This window comes from Polypterus senegalus, chromosome 15 (genome assembly GCF_016835505.1).
Source record: "Polypterus senegalus isolate Bchr_013 chromosome 15, ASM1683550v1, whole genome shotgun sequence".
NCBI classification, from domain to species: domain Eukaryota; kingdom Metazoa; phylum Chordata; class Cladistia; order Polypteriformes; family Polypteridae; genus Polypterus; species Polypterus senegalus.
The window spans coordinates 125,256,443-125,278,296 of record NC_053168.1 but is presented as its reverse complement, the minus strand read 5'-3'; the positions used below and the strand labels follow the sequence as shown (position 1 = coordinate 125,278,296).

At 40.7% G+C, this 21,854-nt stretch overlaps 1 protein-coding gene and 1 long non-coding RNA gene across 5 annotated transcripts in view; one reads left to right on the top strand and one right to left on the bottom strand.

Annotated features, from left to right (window-relative positions):
* LOC120515722 (oxidation resistance protein 1-like) overlaps positions 1–21,854 on the bottom strand; it is a 148,576-nt gene that overhangs the window by 74,370 nt on the left and 52,352 nt on the right. The window lies entirely within an intron of this gene.
* LOC120515724 lies at positions 8,080–21,832 on the top strand. Its single transcript, XR_005630695.1, has 4 exons — positions 8,080–8,417; positions 16,765–16,873; positions 20,900–21,025; positions 21,552–21,832. It is a non-coding gene; the product is annotated as an uncharacterized LOC120515724 (long non-coding RNA).

The window sequence follows — 21,854 nt, the reverse complement described above, 5'->3', positions numbered from 1 at the left end:
GTCGGCGTCCAAATTCTTAGAGGGACAAGTGGCTTTCAGCCACGTGAGATTGAGTATTAACAGGTCTGTGATGCACTTGTATGTCCGGTACAACGTGTGTCTACCCGGCGCGGGGAGGCGTAGGTAAGCCGTTGAACCCCATTCGTGATGGAGACCGTGGCTTCCAATTGTTCCCCACGAACGAGAAATTCCCAGTACGTGCGGGTCATATGCTCGCACTGATTACGTCCCTACCCTTTGTAAAACCACACCCCCCTTCGCCGCCACCCCCAACCATGGTCGGGTGAATTGGTGGATTATATATAAAAAAAAGCAGCCGGAACCGCAAAGAACAATGAAAAATCAACGTGGAAAATGACTGAGGCGGTGTTTGGAAAATTAACAGTCAACGTGACTCACAGGTGCGTGTGGACTGAACACAGACTAAAGCGACTCAGGTAGGGAGTTGGGGGTGGGCACATAAGCGGGCAGTGCGTACTGAACGAGCGCCGTTCAACCCGTCCTTCGCTTTGAAGGAGAAGGCGTGACGTCACTCCTCTGGCTTTCAGTCACGGACAATTGTATGTTGGTTCGTAGCGGCATTGTTGCAATGTTACTTTTCTTGGTGGTTTATTAAATTACGCATTTTTCAAATGTTTATTTTTTCCTCTGTGCTTAAAAATCATTTAAAAAGCGGCCTGATTATGCGGCGTGCGGGTTGGCTAGTACTTCTTATTCTGACATGTGGATTTCTTTGTGACATTGTTAATAAATGAGAAAATCGGTGAAAAAGAAAAAAGACAAGAAGTGTCAGAAAACTGCATCCTCCATCACACAACTCACACAACTCACCCAACTCAAGTGCTGAGGACAAAACTCAAAGAGGGAAGACAGACAAGAAACAAAAAGCAAGCACCTTCCAAACAGACTCATAAAACCAAATCAGCTGCCACATCTCTAAAACCTCAAGGCTAAATTCACAAATATTACTTTCTTCAAAGTGGTGCCCACCTAATATTGTGAAATTCGAAGTGTTGGCTTTTGTTGATGTTGGCATCGGCTTTTTAAAAACTCGAAACTCAAGAGTTGGAATTCACCTGAAACTCAAGTGGCTCTTAAGAGCGCCACATCTGCACAAGCGCGTCAGTTTGCTCTCGAGTTACCCAATCCACCAGATCCTTCATCAGAAAACATGTTCTAGAGATGCCGAAAACCCAAATTCAAAACGAAAAACAGTACGTCCTTCATGTAGGAAGCAGACAGAAAACAAAAATACAAATCACCCATAAAATGAGCGATGAGGCAACAGTCAATTTGAGTTCATTACAAAGGTCATCCCTGGGGGCTTTTAAAGATTCAAATTTCCAGATGCTAATGTTGCAGCAGCTAAACTCGAATTTCAAAAGTGCAATGATCAGATTTTATGCATTTTATTAAATTTCCAAGACCCCAACTGGCAAACAGCAGCACTGATGAACAGCTAAACTAACCAAAGGTACGAGAATTCCACATATTCATGCTCTCTTACAGTAAAGGATAGCCAGAAGCGCACATCATCGTTTAACAAAGCACTATTTTGACAAATAACCTCTGATCACACGACGTAAATCGTGGTTATCTGTAATGGCAGCTGTTTACATCATAAAAGACGCCTTAATCCAAGAAAGCGAGGGCTAAGACGGCATCTGAAAAGAGTGAATGGGGTAAATGGTGTAGGCCGCCTTAAATACGTTAAGCAGGATTCCTGCCTACTGTAAGCTTGAATTGTGCTCAAAGCAAACAAGTGAAAATAAATACCACAAATTGTGCCATGAATCCTCTCTGGCGAATGAGTTCACCTGCCACCGCACACACGAGGGGCAGACTGACCCACCAGTCATCAGCAAAGCGGCCCGCACCCTCAAGCCAGTCGTCGTGCGGACCTGCAACAGCTGCAGTGCAATGTGGAGGTCTGCACAGCCCACAAAGACCCCGATTTGAATGGAGTCAAGTTGTGACTGCTTTATCATTTTCTTTTCTTCTTTACTTTAAATGATAAGGCACTGGAAAATACAACCACCAATAAAGTTCAAACATGTCACAAGTAACACAATTCATATTGCATAAACTGTACAGTAATTAAAAACCGGACTGGGCTCTAAAGTCACCTGTATGAAGGTAAACCGGCAGCTTGTGTGCCAAATCAAATGCTCCAGCGTTCCCTGCCTACTAGCCACAAAGTCCCATGACTGATTAATGTTTACTTTTAGTCAACCTTGGGAGAGAAAGAAAAAAAAAAACTAAATACATTTTTAAAAAATGATGTTTGACATGTTCTGAATCTCAAGAGCCTGGCGGTTGACGGAAGGCCTCGGGCACTCAGCTTGCTAACTCGAAGACGACAAAGCTGTAAAGCCTCATTTCAGAGCCACTAATAACCAAATGCGATCACGTTATGTTTAAACTGCCACCTTTACGTAGGAAAATAACCTCAGCAATGAATCCACACGCGTCACATGACCACTTATCTAGTCAACTGGGCCAGCCGAGGCGGCCACTGTCACTTCAAACGGACTGTCACATGGTGCCGACTTGACCTGCCACCTTCCAGCCACAGCTCAGAGCACCCAGACAGACACGGCCGCTGGCGGAGCACCGACGGACACTTCGCAGCAGTTCTGTCCTGAAAGGAGTGCAGGGTATACTACTTTTGGATAAAGCTAAATGACACCTCAAAATTGGAGTCTGTTATAACACAAATAAGAATGAAACTCAACTGTACACTTTGAACAGTTTGTGTATTTACACTTATAACAAGACTAGCAGCAACCTGTTAAAAAGATCAAATGCTAATTGATTTTGTTTTTGACCAATAAAACCAACTTTGTGAGAGAAGCTAACTGAGCATGCACTTCGTTGGCATCCGACTGCCAGATTTGACTTTGGTACCCACCATGACTGCCACTGCACCCTCATTTTTTTCCTAGTGTTTCACTTCTTCTTTGCTGGCTGGCACGTTGCTCTCATTATCTGACCTGTGGACTTGTGTGATGATGGCTCAGCGCCACCTTCTGCACTCATTTTGACTTCACCTATGGAGTATAAATTATAAATCATACGCCAAAAGAGAGTCTACTGCTCATGTGACCCTGAACCTCTGTCAGTCACCTTTATTCTGTTAAGGCTGGAAAAGGCTTACAAAATGGACTCCATGCAAAGAAGACAAGGAGTAACCCGCTTTACATTCTGCTTTCACTGATCCTCGGGTACAATACGGCCCTCCTTTGACGTCAGTGTTGCTGCTCTTAAGCTTTCATCCATCTCTCCATCTCCCTGGCCCACTTATCTAGAGCAGGGTCTCAGGGTAGCGGGAGCCTCCACCAGCAATGAAAATCCTTTTGTTTTAGCTCTTCAGTGATGTCCTTCCTTTTAAATAGTAAACACCAATAGGGAAGGAGACACAAAGACAGGCGTATTGATGCCATTTGGACAGGCTGACAACATAACCCACTTAATCCAGTGCTTACCCCATCAGCATCAGGTGCTAAGGCCCCACCTGTCCACATATACATGGGCTCGTTGGAACGGACAATCAAGTTACAGCACACCACTTTAGGGGATGAGGAAGGAAATCTGACAGAAGCAGAGGAAAACCTAAACAGGCAAGTGTGTGTGTGTGTGCGTGCTTAGGCTCACTAGACGAAGACGCAAGATCAAACATTTAAGAAAAAGAAAGCAGTAATCAAATAATAAATATGACAGGATGCAATATTCTCCTCCAAAAGCTTTGCGTATATTATTTCTTTAATGAAATGAGAACTTGAAGCACAAAACAAAATTCAAATGATAAGAAAACACTTTAATGCGACAAACCCCTGAGGTGAAAGTCGTCTCTTTAACAGGAGTGTGGCACCACCTTTAGGAGTGACGCTGGCCCTCAAATGAAAGTGTTTTGTCTGCGTTACAACTCTGACATTGGCATTAATACCCGCTTTTGCACCTCAGCACCAGTACCAAAGCTGTTCTGAACTCCCACCTCGCTCCAGCCTCCCTGGTGGTCGGTGCCATCCCGCCACACTGGGCACTGCTTCCCATTTTTCTACAATGCCAACAGTGAGTGTTAGGGAAGCGAAGTTTGTGATTCAAGGGAAAGCTGACGTTTACTTCTGACACTGAAAACCCCATAATGCTATTACCATACCATTTACCAATCAGGGTATTTCTGTACTTTTCCAGTACCAGGTTACTGTGCCACCCCAGCCGATATGCAGTGTGGCCTTGGTATGCTCATCTAGTTTTGCTGGTTCCAGTTCTAATCTAAAATTTACAAATGCTATAAAAACTCATTTATCATCCTGTCAGCCACATCTGTTGACTTCACAGACACAAACAGCCTACGGCACACTGGTTAGGTTACCTTTAAATCTGTGAACATTTCTGCATATGTTTTAATGTGTTCACAGCACAATTAATTTTATATTGTTTTCTGCATCACAAACTGCTCGCTCCATTAGGGGTTACTGGTCCAAACTCCAAGACGCCATTACAATAGATGTTTAATGTCCGTAAGGAAGACTTTTCACTAAAGTGGAGAACTGGGACATCATCATCACATAAGTGGAGAGAAACATCATCCCTAAAAAACCGAGCGGTTTTCATGTACATTTTGTGAAGCACCTCATGCATTTCAAAAGCCCAAAAGTCTCTTCAAGTAGACCCTTCAGCATTCACTTGATATGGAAAGCGACACCCTTTTCCACCAGCACTAGAGACCACGAAAGACTAAAAGACGACTAGTGGCCTGCTGGCAGACGTCTTTCTATCTCTATTTCTATCTCAAGGGGGCTTTACCCGAGTATTAAGTACTTAAGATATCAGTGGCACGTTCAGAGTGTGCCTACCCATATGGAGGAAAGAAAGGCCTGCACTGCTAAAGGTTCTTTCTGCGGCTTTTTTGTACTTTTATTTCACTGCACGGTTTTAAGCTGCATACTTCGCCAGTTTGTTCAAGACACTCGGATATCCGCCCCATTTACTTTCCAAGTCTCCAAGTAACAATGAACTGGCTGAAAGTGAAGTAAACGTTTCACTTGATCTGAGACCAGTGCACTTGTAACTTCATTTTACACAAAAGGAGAATTTAAAACAAACAAAAACAATTCAAACAAGTGAAGATAGCAGGGTGGAAATGCTGCCTTGTTATCTGCATGATGCCACAGACCAAAAATCAATTAATGAGTGACCATGACGTTAGGTGGTATGACTCCACTCGAGGCAGTTGTCACATTCAAAGCAAGAACCAAGCAAGTCTCCAAATTCTGCAGGCAGCTTCAGGAACCTTTTGTTAAGCCAGGAGGAGAACGACAACAGCAACTTGTGCCCGAATTTTAGTGGAATTGCCTTTACAAACATACAAATAGGGGTGGGGTGGGGGGGGTACAGGACTAGAAAACAATATCACTTTATCTCACACCGTTTCGCAAATGACATCAATGGCTGAAGCAAATGTGCAGAATAAAGATGTTCTGTTGATGCCGGATATTACAGGGGGCTTAAAAACTTCCTTGGAAGAAAAACAAAAGGCAGCACAAGGAAAGGCTTACCCAAGTGTTGAATCCAAAACATCACTTAATCCGACTCAGGGTCAGGGGTTCACAGTCTATCCCAGTACCACTGGGAGTAAGGCAGAGGACTAAAAAAAACAAAAAAACCTAGAAAGGGTGCCAGTCCATCACAGGACCCAAACCATGCCAGCTTAGAACCACCAATGATCTAAACTATGCATCTTTGGGAACATGGGAGGAAAACCACAGCTGGCAACCAGGCATTGTGGTGTAGGGGACTTTCAGATTCTACCGCCAATCAATGCCAGCATTGTCATAGAAGGTCCACCAACAGTAGAAATTCTCAAGTCTCCCCGTCATCAAAATGGTAACTCCAGAAATGTGTTTCCTCCATCACAGTGAGACAAATCTATCCTGCTTATTTACCCTTAAAAAGCCCCCTGAATTACAGCATGGCAGACCTCTTCCACATCGGCTGTAACACCACTTTAACATTTTCTTTGGGTACTTGTGTACTAAACGGACGGCACGGACCCTTTTCTATTATCGTGTTGCAAATCGGATTTTCATTTTTAAGGTTTTAAAGATTGGGCACCCAAAAGGGACAGTAACATTAGGGACTTTTAGGCAACTATGCTCCCTCCCCACGAACTTTAAGTATTTTAGTATTTGTGGTTGGGGTAGGTCAGTCTAATCCTTAAGACTCCAAAAATGAAGCAACATGGGCGGCGGCCCCACCAATTTGTGTGATGATAATAGTGCTGTCCATTACAAGTACCTTTCTTTGTACACACATTAAAACCCACTTTGCTGAGTATTAAAATATAAGATAAAAAAAAAAGGTGGCTAATGGTAATTAGTTGAAATATGTAAAGTATTACAACTTCAGGTTTTTACTTTTCTGTAGGATTGTTAAATTAAGCTGATTTTTTTCCTGGACTCCACATAACCTGGAGCAGTTCGACACGGAGACAGCAGTGAATCAGTTAAAGATCCTCAAAGCCCAACATATTGTTTTTTGGAGTGTTCAGCACACTGGTACTGCTCATCGGAAGTCAGGTTTTGGATGTATAGTTTCCAGCCTTGCCCCCTGGTGGTGGGTAGCATGGGCAGAGAAACAGCACCCTAACCCTAATCCTAATTTAATTAAGCATTTCTCCACCCCATTTTTGTCATGGATATGCTGCATTCATGCACTCTTGGGACTGTTCGGAGAACTGAGTTGCGACATTTTATACATTCCTGCTTCACTGTGTTGAGTTGTTGATTTGCTACTTGGTTTGCCAATAAATAAACAAATAGCATCTTTTTGTGGAAATAATGAGCAAAATAAAAGTTTTATATGAGTGTCAGTAAGCTCCAAATGCAATTCAATTAGAAAATGTCATTTGTGGCTGATGAGGTTATACTCCTTGTTCAATACACTGGACTGAGGTGACAGACAGATGCACGCTACTTCATAACTCACCCAATTTGGGTAGCTTTGTTTTTTTCTGAATAGTTTGTAGAGCATTCATTCACAATGAATTGGGACCACCAATTTTCAATTAGTCCAAACACAAAGTGAACTAATTCTGGGGGCAAAGCAAGTAAACAGGGGTACGATGGTGGTATCAAGTGAGTCACAATACCACACAGAGTGCCACATGGTGGTGAGCGTCAGCAACTAAGAAATCGGAGGTTGACTTCCAGCCATGACATTTAACTTTTTTTTCTAATCATGCATTCCCATCTTTTTTATTTGTCATGTCCTCGAGCCATACTGTATTTAGACCTCCTTAGTGGGGTTATTTGGGCCAGAAGAAAGAACGAAATTTTAGCAACATGCCATTTCTAATTACTTAACATACTTCCATCTTCTCGCCTGGTTAATGATGTTTTGAAAAGCGGCAACACTCCGAATACGAACTCCGTAGACAGCTCAACGCCAGCGAGTCCTATGCGCACCCCGTCGAGGGACACGTTCAGATCATCACAAGCGCCGACGACAGCAAATGCATCTTCCGTTAACAGAAGGGGTTAATGCGCTAAAGGAAACCGTAGAAAACCCGAAGATTGTCGCAATGACGGCTCCCCGGAACTCGTACTCCAATCCATCAGCCCTGCGCCCGCTGAAATCGGCCGTCCCTTCACGGGGTGGGCCCGTGATAACAAACTGGGATCACGTCGGAGAAGCGAAGCCTCCTCAGAATGGAGCAGAACGCGGCAGTCATCGGCCGCAGGTGCCAATGTCAGACAGCACCACGACATTTCACGAGCCCAGGCTCCGTGCGGACCCCACAGACGGAGAACTGAGAACGGGTCCCTAAACACACACAAAACAAACTCAACAGATTACAAAAAATGACAATTTGAGGAAAACGAAAAAGAGGACGGGTGCTGTACCTCGCAGTGCCACTGCAGGGGGGCCAAAATGTACCTCTGCGAAGGAATCTTTAAACTCCACTTCCCGACCTCCGGGCCAGCTCCTGCTGAAGACCACCTCCCTCAAAGCCCGAGAACTTTTGCCCGTAAATGTCAGCAGATAATCCATGCTGCCTTCACCACTTTTCGGTTGTGGTCATTTACTGACGAAACTTCGGTTCTAACCGAACTTGTTCAGCAGCCAGTCGTCATGCCTTTAAACCACAAACAAGCGCGGAAAAGTTCAACTAAAAATACAACTTGAAACAGGAACGGGGAGGGCAGGGGCGGGGCGATTCGGGGCGGGAGAGCCACGATGACTGACACGCAAAATCGTGCGCGCGCCGACAAAAACACGCGCAGGCAGCGCGGCACTCCACAACGACAGCCAATAACATCGCGACTTCTGCATTAACCCCGCCTCCCCATCGTGTCTCCAAACACAAACCGCAGCAAACTTCGTTCACTCGCGGAAAGTGCTTGCGGCGCGAGGTGGGTGTGTCGAGTTACTTTTACATTTGTGTGTGACATTGCAAACGATAAAAGTAGAAATACTCGCCGTGTCGACCATGAAAGTGTTCTGTTATCCGGTCTGTTGTATGTTTGCTGCTACGTGCCTCGGTATAGGGACGGTGGAGCTGAATGTGAACAGGCCCGTTCGGTTAAGCGTTGGAGGCAGGCAGAAACTTGTCCTGTGCACCGCGCTTCAAATTACAGCCAAATATTCAAAGCCCGAGTGTGCCATTGCGTTCAGTTTACAAAAGTATTTCCAGTCGGTGAGTTTGTCAGCGGTTTTAACGTTTTGTTCGCATCCAAATTAACAAGCCGTCAGTCGCGACAGCTTGGTGGCGCAGCGGTTATGACTGTTGCGTCACGGCTCGTGGTTCATTTCACTGTCTGTTGTAGGTGACAAGGTGGAGTTCCGAAATCCTCAATAAAGACCTGATTGTTACCCGTCCAGGACTGGGACTCTGTGGTCAGGACTTTGAAAATGAATTGCTTTCTGGCCATTTGTGTATGCAGTGGGCAAGCATATGAACTACCAAGGTGTATTTGTGTACTGGAACTACTGGTTTATACAAGACTGCAACTGGTTTGCAGGCAAAGATTAATGTTTTCCATTATTGATTAACAAAGATATGCAAGCTCATGCACAAGTTTATGGTTTGTACATGAACTGTTCTGCCTTTGTGGTGATTTTTTTTGTTTGTGATTGATTTGCATCCTTGTACTGTCAGTAAACATAAAGTGTATCGGTATGCATACAGATGTCCATGTATTAATTTATGTTCATTTACTGTTAATTGGTTTGTGTAACAGTTAGATTGGTTTTCTAGCTTATACTGTTGGCTTGAGCATCAACTGCAGTAGCTTGTGTAGTTATTTTACATTCTTTTGGTTTATGTTACTAGCATGTGTATGAGCTATATGACTAATACGTGCTATGGGTTATGAAGAACTGTGCTGGCGTCTTCACAAAGCCACTGGCCGGTGTGATGCTGATGTAAAGTGCCCTCAAAACTCTTCAGACTCCTTCACTTTTTCAACCTGTTATGTTGCAGCCTTGTGCTGAAATCCTTTTAATTTTTTTTTTCACTCATCAACCAACACTCAAAACCTCAGAATGATAAAATAAAATGGGATTTTGGAATTTTTTGCAGATTTATTAAACATAAAAAATGGAAATCTCCCATTGACACAAATAGTCAGATCCTTTGCTATGACACTCCGCACAGGTGCATCACATTCTATTGATAATCATTTAGATGTTTCTGCCCTTTGTTTGCATATCTTTGCTCAATTCAGTTGACTGCATAATTAGGAAAGGCAGCCACCTGCCTATAGAGGGTCCCATGGTTGAGCAAAACCCAAGCCTCGAGGTCAGAAGAATTGCCTACAGAGATGATTGTATTGAGGCAAAGCATTGAGGGTTTCAAGGCACACAGTGCTTCATAAACGGAAGGAAGAAGTCTGGAACAGCCATGAGTTTTGCTATAGCTACCTGTTATCCACATGCAATCAAGGGAGAAGGGTCTTAGGAAGAGTGGTGACCAAGAACCTGATGGTCATTCTGGCTAAGCTTCAGGGACCCTGGTCAGACAACACCTAAAAACCCATTTGGAGTTTGCAGAAAATCACCCAAAAGACTCTTAGACTGTGAGAAACAAAACTCGCTGGTCTGATGAAACCAAGGGTGAATTTTTTCACCACAGTTTTAAGTACTGTGTCCGGAGGAAAGTAGGCACCGCTTATCAACTGTGGTATCACCATTCCAGCAATGAAGCCTGGTGGTGATCGCATCATGCTGTGGGTTTTGTTCTTCAGCAGCACAGACTCCTAGATTAGGCAGGGCAAACTGAAAGCCGAATGGAGCACAGAACAAAGATGTCCTTGATGAAAACCAGACCTGATCAACAGTGCTCTAAACCTCAGACTGGGCCGAAGGTTCATGTTCCAATTTGTCAAAGCAAGAAGACTGCACAGCAGCGGCTCAGGGTCAAGTCTGTGAACGTCGGGGTCCAGACTTGAGAGACCTTAAAATAGCTGTAAAATGATGTTCTCCATCCAACCTGATAGAGCTTGAGGGGCTCTGCAGAGAAGAATGGTAGAAAATCCCCAAATCCAGGCCCTTGAATCTTATGTTAGACAAAGAAGACCCCAGGATGGAACTGCAGCCAAAGGGGACTTCATTCAAGTTCTGAGTAAATAATGTGAATGCTTATGTCTGTGTGATATTTCAGTTTTCATTAGAAAAAAAAAATGTAAATCCTTTGTACTGAGTGTTGCTTGATGAGTTTTCATGATTTTAGCACAAGGCTATAACATAAAGTGAAAAGGTCTGAATACTCGGTGATGGTGCTGTACTGTATGAACGGTTGTTTAGGAAGTGCATTTGTTTGTCCAGTCTGCATATTCAGTGGGTTTGCATGTACAGACTGTTGTTTACCACATGCATTCTGATGTTTTTGTAGAAGTTAAGCAGGCTTGCATGTAAACTCCATTTCTTGGTGTTCAGATCATTATACGGTACATACTTTAAAAAGGAACCATATTTGTTTCTGTGCAAATGCTACTATTTTGCATGGTTACAGTTCCATTGGCACACCTATGTACTACTGTATTTATTTTTTTGCATTTACTGTCAGTTTGCTTGTGCATTCTGTAACAGCCTGCTCTGGGCCTTTTTGGGCAGCATGTCTTTGAGAGGCCAGTCCTTTAATGAGCATGACGAGCTGCTTGGTGCTGTTGTACATAAACTATGTTCTGCTGGGGAAGTAACAACAGACACCTGAACAAACTGACCAGAAAGGCCAACTGAACCACAGGACTGACCCTGAACTCGCTGGAAACAGTGGCCATCGTGACTGGTGTTGCCCATTCTCTCCGTGACGTGTTGTTCTGAAGCACCTTTAGTCACTCGTTCCAGGGATAGCACGTGTTACCCGAGCTCTCTATGGACATCAGACTGTATAATGCACATCTTGTGCCTAACCATTTAACAAATATATTGGGACACAGACACAATTTCCTTATATTATTAGACCATTATCATTAATTTGGATCTTGCACTTGTGTGATAGTTTGCATTCTTTTTTCTTTTTGCAGTCTATTTTATGTTCTGTGTTGCTGGTAGCTAGACTGAGCGAACCGCCCTTTTGTTGATAAATGTGTACATCAGTCTGTCCATCCATCTGCTTCTGCGTGTAATTCCAGAGTGTCCTCCTTGGGAATGTAGTCTCTGCCTTTTTGATCATGCGGTGCAATAGCACTATATATATATATATATATATATATACATATATACACACACACACACACAATAGGGGGCTTAGCCTGGATACACACTTTTTTAAGATTTTTTTTTTTCTTTGAATTGTTGCTATTTTATTAGTTACACTTTTATTTCAAAACTTCTGTAAAAACAATATCTGGAATCTTTCAAGTCCCAATGTGCTAAATCTTTTTAATGAGGTCAGTGAGACATGTGTTTATTGACTTTGTACGTTTCTCTGTTTTGAATTTCAGTACAGATAAAACAATCAACGTCATCAGCAGTTACTAATATTTTTGTAAAGTAACCAATAAATGCATGTGAGGTAAACTCTGTTTTTGAAATTCTCTTGACCTAAACTTCAAAGCCTTACAATATTTACATACTTCTAACGTATCACCTGTGTCCATATATTCGATCTCTATTCACCTTTTCGTTATTTCTTCTGAGTAATAATTTCTTTCTTTGCGCTAAAGTGACATTTACTTTCTTTTTTTTGACATTGTCGTTTTTTTCATATTCTGTATCTTGCTCTGCATGTGTTTCACACGTTTTTTTTTTTTTGAGTCTTTTGAATTCCAGTTTTCATGATCTATAACCTGCTCTGCATGTGTTTGGCCACCTTGTTTTTTAACCTCTTTATGACATTTTACTTTGTTTTCTACTCTGTCTTTTGTTTCTGTCCTCGCTTTATCCTGTTTTTGTTTCAATGACACCTGGTCTGTGGTTATTACTTTCCCTTTTTCGATTAATAATTTCCGTTTGTTTGCGCTACTGCGATCTTTACTTTATTTTTTTATACTTTCTAATTTTTCTACTTTCATATTCTTTAACTTTCTTAATATCTGTTTCTTTTTTTTTTTTTTTTTTTTGAGCCTTTCGAATTCCACTGCTTTCATAATCTCTAATCTGCTCTGCATGTGTATAGCGCCAACGTCCGGATTGGACGTGCTTATTTTTTCAATTCAACTTGTTCCGGACAGATAATTACTTTCCTTATTTTCTGAATTTGCACCTAGATTATTCTTTTTCTTTTTTGTCTCTCCAGCGCTTTTGAGTCTCTTTTTTCCACGCTGCTTTCTTCTTCGCTTAGTCGTCTACATTTCATTTATAACGTATTGTCACTCCTTATACGCTTTATATGCGCTGAGAGCCCTGGATCTGTGTGTGCTCAAAGCCAAAGCACGACTGAGTATGTTGCTGCCCATGCTCTTATTTGGTTGTAAGTAGGGTGTCTCTTGCAAGAATATATATATATATATATATATATATATATATACTAGCAAAATACCCGAGCTTCGCAGCGGAGAAGTAGTGCGTTAAAGAAGCAATGAAAAGAAAAGGAAACATTTTGAAAATAACGTAACATGATTGTCAATGTAATTGTTTTGTCACTGTTGTGAGTGATGAGTGTTGCTGTCATGTATACATATATATATATATATATATATATATACATACACACACACATATATAAACATATATACATATACATACATATCTACATATATACACACACAGCTATTTCGTATCAGTGCAATACGCTGCTTGTTAAAACGGATAACTCCGCTCTTACGTGCAAGTCTGCGTGGATATTATGAACTATCGATTTGTTCAAGTTCTATTTAAATTTTAAATAGAAGGAATTTTTATTTAGTCGACAGAAATATCTTTGGTAGGAATGGTAAAACAGACAGGAATATTATTCCTGAATAAATCAACTCAAACCTTAAACAACTTATAATATTTTGCTCTCCATAAAAATATATCCTGTCTAAATTATACAAGTTAGAAATAAAGTAAACATTAAAAGAACAAACATTCAAATTTCTTTACTCTTATGTAATTTTATATTTTATAAAAATAAACTTAGATTTTAAATATCCCAAAAGATTTTGCTCTCCATAAAAATATATCCTGTCAAAATTATACAAATTCAAATATGAACATGCTGCATAACAAAACCTAGAAATATAAATAAAATGTGTTCCTTTCAGCAATAACAAATCAAATCATTCAGTTGTCTTTGCTCATATGTCATTTTAGAGCTGGACGCCTGGCATCTTTTTGGCCACAGGTTCGTTTCTGTTTGTGTGAGGTTCTGTGTTGTGGAGATTCTCAGGATGGATTGCAGGTGCTCATCAGTGAGGCGACTCCTGTGTGCTGTTTTGTTAGTCTTTATCACTGAGAAGAGCTTCTCACACAGATATGTGCTACCAAACATGCACAAGGTTCGAGCCGCATGTAGACGGACTTTTTGTTCTTCAAAGTCACCAAAGCGCCGTGCAAACTCAGTGCGCTCAGTTTATCAGCAAAGTGCGATTTGGGAACACCGTAGTGACGACTTGGTTTAACATTACTTGGTAATAGGGAAAGTGGGGCAAATTGCACTGGTGCATTTGTGTCTCCCATAAAAGCAGCCTCAATTGAAATCACTTTGTGATTGTGCACGGGTAAAAACGTCCGCTGAAGTGTCAGATTCTTATTTAATTCTTCTGCTTTCTGTATCTTCTGCATTGCATTCAGGTCTTTCAGGTTACCCTGATGTTTTGTTTTATAGTGCCGTCTTAGATTAAATTCTGTAATTACAGCCACATTAGCTCCACAAATGAGACACACGGGTTCAGTAAACATATACTCAGCCTCCCATCGGTTTTAAAGGCTCTATTTTCAGAATCAACTTTTCTCTTCAGCATCGTGTGAGCTAGCCGCAATAACTTGCAGCATCTTAAGGTAGACTTGATTAACGCGGTAAGTGTTTGGCAAGGCAGCTGAAGCGCTGCATTATGGGATCTGTAGTTTATTGTGTTACCAGCGCTTCATATACCCGGGCTTTAATAACAATAATACAGTATATAAAATGATCTCGGGCGGATATAATTACGCCGGGCGGATGTGGCCCTGCCCTTGAGTTTGACACATATGGACTAAATAGAACTTGAAAAGATATATTTTTTCAAATGTGATCGCGCAATTCAGATAGAGTTGACGCGACTACAGCCTGCATGCCTCAATAAGTCATCCTCCCTCGCTCTTACTTTTTACCGCTCATCTAATGAATACACTGAGTATGGCTTTACCAAAACAATCATTGATGGCTAATAAAGTATCCATTATTCGAGTATGTAGATCGGGATATATATATATACATATATATATACCCGCGTATCGCAGCGAGAAGTAGTGTGTTAAAAAGCTAGAAAAGAAAAGGGAACATTTTAAAAATAACGTAACATGACTGTCAATATACAGTATTTGTTTTGTGAGTGTTACTGAGTGTTGCTGTCATCAAGGATTTGATTATCATTATTTCTTTCAATCAGGTTCGTATTTGTAGGATGTGTTGTGTTCAAGTTACATTCCGTGTTTGTCAATCGCTGTAAAGATGACAGGTTTCATTCATCGATTCGTTTCTTACTGCATCAATAAACAGCTCGTCTTCTTCTTTATCTGAGACCTGACACACTGCATGCACGGGTTTTTTACACTGTCTTCCTTTAGCGGACATTGACTTTTCCAACGTGTGCTTTGTTTCCGCAGTAGTTGGATTTATGAATATGCTTGTATGTATGAGACGCTTCATATTTTTGCTGCCTTTTCAATTGTGTAATTCGGTTTTGTTCAGCTCTTTGGAACTGTTGCTTTTATCTGTGCACTGCGCCAGTTCACGTGAGCCGCTCGGTGTACATGCATCGAAGGTTCCCAGCTGTGCTGGTGCCATCTCGTGCTATGTCCATGGCTGTATTTAATGTTACCTTAGTCCTGGCACTTAAAACTTTCTCTCGCAGTTTCGCTGAGTTTGTGTCAAACACCACCCTGACCATCTCATCTTCCTCTCCATAAGCACAGTCCTTCACCCGTGAATATTTACCCGTGGCAGTTTGCTATTGGATTGCCGCTGACGGACGGCCTTATATGGGCAGGCACTAAATTACAAACGCCAGCGCAGCCTGTCTATGAACTTAATTTAAAGTGTAGGTGTACATCGTGCTTTGTTTCCGAAGTAGCAGAACTCATGAATATGGTTGTATATGTCACTCGCCGCTTCTTATTGTTTCGCTGCCTTCTCAATTATATAATGCATGTTTTCTTCAGCGCTTTTGAGGTCTTCCTGGTTTTCTATGTACTGCGTGATTACGTGGGAGGCGTGATGATGTCACACGAAACTCCACCCCCACGGCGTTGAAGCTCATCTCCATTACAGTAAATGGAGAAAACTGCTTCCAGTTATGACCATTACGCGTAGAATTTCGATATAAAACCTGCCCAACTTTTGTAAGGAAGCTGTAAGGAATGAACCTGCCAAATTTCAGCCTTCCACCCACACGAGAAGTTGGAGAATTAGTGATGAGTGAGTGAGGGCTTTGCCTTTTATTAGTATATATATATATATATATATACATATACATATACATACATACATATATATATATATATATATATATACATATACATATATATATATATATATATATACATACATATATACATACATATATAGATATATATAGATATTTATAGATATACAGTATATAGATATAGATATATATATATATATATATATATATAGATAGATAGATAGATAGATATGACAGCAATACTCATATCAATGACACAACAATTACATTAACAATCATGTTACATTATTTTTAAAATTTTTGCTTTTCTTTTTCATAACTTCTTTAACACACTACTTCGGGTATTCTGCTAGTATCTATATGTATCTATATATCTATATATATGTGTGTATATATACTGTATATATATATATATATATATGTATATTTAGTTGTAGTTGGATCTGTCTAGCTTTTATAATAATTAAAACCACCATTTTAGACAGCTTTACTAGTCAGCTATCAGTCGATCGCTCCCTGCCCTCTTCATGTTTGTTTGTATTCACTGCATCTGCACACCACAATCGACACGTACCCTGTGGCCTGTGTACTCCTGTCTGTGCAGGAATAATCTCCAGAGCTCTGTCTGTTTAGTCAAAGTGAAGTTATGGTTTTTACACGTATGTGTTTTTAATATCACTCTTTGTGTTCTCTTCATACTGTTGTCTAGGCTGCTTGGATCAGTGAGTACCAGTATGTTTTCAGAACTTAATGGGAGACACTGACAGGCTTCTGGATTCACAAGAATAGACTGCAGTCAAGCTTTAAGGAGTGAAATTGTAAGTATTATATGTTTTTTGGATAATATAGCTACCGAAAATACTCGGTTGTGAGTTGCACAACATGTTTTAACTGTTACACCATGTCAGGTGAGAATGTAGGCTGCTGGTGTATTGTTGTGAAAATCAACAAGACCTTAAGCTTTTGTATGCTACTTATTATTTTGGCAGAATATTATGCCATGTATGCCAAGAGGAAAATGAGCATTTACACAATGAAAGCCTATGCTGCATATACTCACTAAATACATATCCACTTAAGTTGGCGTTTGGCACAGATCATGTACATTATATTACTAAGCAAGTTGGTGATTTTTAAATAGCAAGAACTTTAAGCAGTTTCACTTAAACATGTGGTTAGGTGAACTCTGCCACAGCTTTTTATTGTTACCTATCTTTCTCGTTGCATTACATTGCAACAAAATCTGTTGACCCCGAATTGAATTAAGGCAAAAAAATGAATGACTGTATAGTCAGGCGTCTAAAATACACACTTCGGATAAAAGAATTGGGAGAGGAAGTGGTTTCACAACATACTACATTTTACAGAAAAACAAACTATTAATCATCAACTGACAACTGTGTAGTGTGGGGAAAAACTAGGGTTGACTTCCAGATACCATACTGTCAAGGAGCTTCACATGCCATACTAGATCGATCTGAAATGACATAGCCTGATGGTGTAAGACTGACAAAGGATGTGAGCAACAGTGGAGCACCACAAGGAACAGTCCTGCCTCCTTTTCTTGTCACTCTGTACACATCAGACTATAAATATAACACCAGGTCATGTCACTTGTAGAAATTCTCCGATAATTTTACACTTAAGTGTTGTATAGTTAAAGGTGATGATAAAGAGTACAGGAGTCGGGTAGAAAAGTTTGTTACTTGGTGCAAAGAGAGTTGTCTGCAACTTAACATCAGCAAAACCAGGGAACTGATTATTGACTTTCTTCAATGCTTGGTCACTATTCTTAAATTGGATGTACAAGTGGTCCACTCCTACAAGTACCTGGGCATTCACATCACTGAGGCCTTTAAGCCGACAAATCATTTAGAAGAAGTGTGTCAAGAGATGGAACTGGGACTTCTTTATACCTACAGCAACACACCTGCATAATGCCTCACCGTGACTGTGACAGTCAAATCAGAATTTTTCTTTCTTTTTAATTTTCTTGCTTTTTACTCATTCTGCTGTGTAATTTATTTATTTAATTTATCAGAATCGAAATATCTTTATTGTCATTGTAACAAATACAATGAAATTAGGTGCAGTCCCTGCAGTGTCAAAAATATATATATATATATATATATATATATATAATAATAATTACAAAAGGATAAGAAGAAATAAGGTAGTATACAAACATTCAAAATAAGACCTTAATTGCACACAGATGTCATCTATTGCACTGCTGCATTGGAGGTGAATAGGTGGCATTCAGTGCCCAAATAGCAACAGGGTAGAAACTGTTATTCAGTCTATTAGTCTTTGTTTTGATGATTTAAATAATTTACCAATTTATGTATTCCTTTATTTAGAGCTTCTGTTATAAGATAAATTTCCCCCTAATTCTTGTGGTACAAACTCATCCATCTGTGGTATTCTTAAAAAAACCTCCTGGCCATGCTAAAAAAAGGCATTTTGCTGAAGCATTACACTTTGGGAATTCTGCATTGACTTTTTGCTTTGCTGTCTGTATACCACAGCTTCTCTTTTGCAAACTAGCAAACATGTGCTGGACATTAAAAATGGTGGTAAGGTCTTCATGATGGATGAAAGAAATATTATGTAGCGTGAGCAGCACAATGACTTTTTCAGGTATGCTGAATTTGTCTCCTTTAAAAGGAACTGCATGGAGCAAAAAGGAAAAACCTAACTGCATGAGTCACCCCTTACCAGTGAGACATCATTGATGCCAAATACGACACGATACCCTCCGTGGTGTGATATGTGTTGTGAGGAAGTAAGTCCACCACCTCTGAAGCATTGCAGCTTTGAACATATGGAAGTCAGTTCCTCATTTCAGCACTTCCCCAAGTTGATGGTCTCCCAGTGTGAAAATGACACTGAAGGATTCTTGGAATAATTTACTTTGTAGTAACATCCAGAAATACAGAAACTGTAACCTGCATCTCTGGCACTCTAGTACCCATCGGCTGCCTTGCGCACTTTTTCTGTAAGAATTGCTCTAAGTATTAAGTCTGCAGAGTTTTCTGGGTCTGTATTTCCCACAGCTTAACCATAGGATTTTGATCTGAGCTTTGACTTGCTGTTTCTAAAACTCTTTCCATCCAAGCAAGCATCAGATAATTCCTGGATGGAGCACTACAGTAGTCCATCACATGGTTGCACAACACACACACACACACACACACACACACACACACAAACAGACCAATTTAGCATTGACAACTTTCCATTTCTTTCTTTTTGGTAACCGTTCCTTCATGGATCTATTTACCTGATTTTTCTACACTCTCTTTCCCCTCTTGTGTTTTTTTTTTTTTTGTTTTTAATTGCAAAATGTACTTATGGTTTAACCTTTTGAGAGCATTATACTCCAGTGTTCTCTGGGACATTGTGAACTGGCTGCCTCCCTGAAGCAGAAAAGCGACCTCCAACTATCATGCTCCTTCCATCATACACCATCCTTGATGGCTCAGATTAAATTCTCCTTTTCAAAGCCAATTTTTGCTTTGTGCCAAACATGACTTCTGACAGAGTAGCCAAATAACTCTGACACATCTTTCTACTGAAATATGATCTTTATGCCCACTCACTAGCAAATTTCACCCTGTACTGTACTTGTGTTGTTTTTGTGAGGCCACAGGTTCCTTCCTAAACTCCCTATGTATGTTTGATTTGTTCCAGACCATTGACCCATGCACTGTGGCATTATCAGTGGTAAGATGTACATTTTCAAACATTAGATGTGTGTTCTTGGCCATGGCTTTGAGCATTATTTTAGTGTGTAGGCTGCATTCTGATGGACAGCCTGCTTTTGGCAGTTGTCTGATAATTTGTAATTTTCTTAATCTGTCATTGTGTGAAATGACTGACTTTAAACACTTTCTTTTCAAAGTTTTCTAAATGCATAGTAGTTGAAAATCATGGGGCATGTTGTGATTTGGTCCTTTTTAATATGTCCTCCAAAGTTTGCCCTTGCCCTCCACAAACTTTGGGAGATAAAGACAGAGTCACGTGAACTAGGCCAGGAAGAAGCAGGTGCTTTGTTTCTGCACAAACAAACCCAAATGGCAGGTCCTCTGTGTGATGGATTCTGCTGCCGTTAAAACACCTTATAGGGGTATGCCTACCTTTTTAGGAAAGAGAACACCTCTCATGACGATAACCCTATTTACTACATCTAGACCTTTCGGAACGGCTGGACAATGATTTGCTTCTCGGCGACTTCAAGTGTCAGCCGTATTGTCCATTGTATGAGACTTGTGATTTTAACAGCCAGAGTCTCAGTGGTTTAAGTCACTTTTGTGTACTGGTTGAGTTAGGGCTTCAAGTCAAGGTTTATGCCTGCAGCTGAGCGATGAACCAGAGGAAAGGGTAAAGAAAATCACAACTACAATGACAAGTCCTGTCCTTGAGACTTTACACTGGCTTCCAGTTACATTTAGGGGTCATTTTAAAATCCTTTGTCTTACATGTAAAGCTTTAAATGGCTTAGGCCTTATTAAACTGTCTTCATACAAACCAAAACACATAGTAAGATCTCCAGATGCTGGTCTACTAAAGATTGCAAAGATTAGCAAAACAGTGGAAGGCGAGCTTGTAGCTTCAGGGCCCCAAAGGAGTGGACTGATCTGTCTGTTTATATAAGAGATTCCCCTTCCTTCAGTTTTTAATTCCAAGATGAAGACTAACTAATGTAGTTTAGCATACCCTGATTGCAGCTGCTCATTAGCTATGCATATTGCATCTCTTCTTTTTAGTCATTTGTATGTATTACAGTAATTAAGAACTGTTACTAACCATCCTTTGCTCTGCTTGTCTTTTTGGTATCTCAGGATACGATCGTATCCTGCTGTGACACTTGGGAGATACTTTTAGCCTTTCAGTCCATGGATGAAAAGATTCTGTTGTCTTATAAGACCGCCCAGCTCAAGCTTATACTGTAGAATCTCCAGGAGGAGGTGAGCAATCCATTGCCCCTGATGGTGTCTGATCTTGACCGTTACTACTGACCATAGACCCTCAGAGGTTTATTTTCTCAGTAGATGCTTCTGACTAGGATTTTTGTTTTCCTGTCCTCTGTTGTAAACTGTCTGTATCATGGTAATATTATTCTTGGACATCCAATAATACCTCAATTACTGAATTCTCTAAAATAAAGCTCCTCCAAAGTTAGCATAAAACCCGCTATGCCACATGCACAAGCTCAAGTGTCTGTCTGCCAGCCAGGGGACTGTGCTAGTCATTGTGTGATTTTCCTAAATGGGTGTATTGTGTGTCTTTAACTTCAGGTTGTACAGTACACATGATGACATTATACTTGACTGTTTAGGAATCACACATCAATTTTTTTTCATATTTGTTTTTAAGTAATATAAAACGCTGATTACAAGGAGGTTAGAAAACAAATGTCCTGCATTGCATCTCACATTTGGGGTCAGAGGTCACACTGTTTGCACTAACTTTCCCAACTCTGTAAACTTCAAGCCAGGATCCTTTTGGAGATTTGCTGACAGCTGCATAACCAGGCCAATGGATGTTAGCAGCGGAGAAGCCCCTCCGAAGTTCTTAAAGGTAAGTTTTGACTCACTGCATCCCCTTTTCAACAGCACATTTTGCTCTGCATTTGCATATGTAGAGGAAGATTGTAAATATGATGAAAACATGTGCTTATCATGTCAGTTTCACTTGTGACAATATAATGCCTTCCATCCATCCATTATCCAACCCGCTATATCTTAACTACAGGGTCACGGGGGTCTGCTGGAGCCAATCCCAGCCAACACAGGG